The sequence below is a fragment of the Tupaia chinensis genome, unplaced genomic scaffold (genome assembly GCF_000334495.1).
Source record: "Tupaia chinensis unplaced genomic scaffold, TupChi_1.0 Scaffold000174_1, whole genome shotgun sequence".
Lineage (NCBI taxonomy): Eukaryota > Metazoa > Chordata > Mammalia > Scandentia > Tupaiidae > Tupaia > Tupaia belangeri.
Window position 1 is genome coordinate 2513497 of NW_006159649.1, and position 1088 is coordinate 2514584.

Genomic DNA, 1088 nt, shown 5'->3' on the forward strand with positions numbered 1-1088 from the left:
GCCGGGTTTCCCCTCTTTAAATCCCCCACTTCGACCTGGACGCCGGCGCCCGCTTCAGCTGGAAGCCGGGACTGTCCCCTCTTCCTCACCGGCCCGCGCCTGACTGCCCAAGGCCCCCAGGCCGGAAAGAAGCGTCAAGCCTCCCCAGCGCCCCTTCCTTCCTTGCCTCTCCGCGCCGTAGCTGTCCAAAGACACGCGTGTGCGCGGGTCCGGCGCTATGCACACGCAGCCCAGGGTGCGTGGGGAGCCCGCGCGGGGAGTGTGTGATCGCCGTAATAGCACCGTCCGGAGAAACGAGCACTCCAGAGCGCAGGCCACCAAGATGTTGGAAACGCAACAATTACCGTCCAGATAAATCCACACCCGCTCTGCCTCCCGCCCGATTCTCCGGGAGGCCACGGGACGCCGCAGCAGCGCTCGCTGGAGGAGGAGACCACTCGCTGGATACCCCACCCCTGCAACATACACAGAGACCCAGGCGCGGGGCGGGGCTGGGGCGGGGCCTCGGGGCCAGGGGCCCGCGCGCCCGCACACTGCCCGACAGCAGGTGAAGCCAATGGACAGAAGGTGCCCGTCCTCCTCGCGCTGCCACCCGGTCCACGTCCTCCACAGTATACAATGGCCCCAAAGGAAGGCCGGCCCGTCACGTCCCAAAGGGATTGGGGTTGGAGGGAAAGGAGGGGCCTGGACGCACCCGGGAACATAAGTAGGAAAGGGAAAGAAAATGGAAGAGATGCAAGGCACCCGAGAGCTAACCAATAAGGGGTGGGCAGGTGGGTGTGAGCATTGGAAACTGGAGCCAAAGCAGACCGGGGCTAAAAGGCGGGACTTCCTGCTCGGTTCACCTCCCTAGTCTTTTGTTTCATAGCAACAGAGTAGTGGCTGGGAGGGTGTTGCTTCTCCACTCTGGGCGGGTCTGAGGCTTAAGAAATTCATCTCCCTAGGGCTGCCAAACTCTTCCACCCAGGACAGCAGCCAAATAGGTCTAAGACATCGCTTCTTGGCTGTCATCAAAGAGCAGCTGTCACCAAGCATCTAAGATGAAGTATCAACCTCGCACGGAGTGGGCTGAGGGTAACACCTGCTTG

At 62.1% G+C, this 1088-nt stretch overlaps 1 protein-coding gene across 3 annotated transcripts in view; it reads right to left on the reverse strand.

Moving 5' to 3' along the window:
- Positions 1 to 473, reverse strand: part of CBLB (Cbl proto-oncogene B) — a 238663-nt gene extending 238190 nt beyond the window's left edge. For 2 of the 3 annotated variants that reach the window (XM_006146266.3, XM_006146263.3), the window contains exon 1: positions 345 to 473. The gene's annotated coding sequence lies outside the window, so the exon portion shown is untranslated. Of the gene's footprint in view, positions 1 to 166; positions 314 to 344 lie in introns of those variants that run through there. The other variant, XM_006146264.3, reaches the window with a different exon arrangement.
- Positions 474 to 1088: the final 615 nt, after the last annotated feature.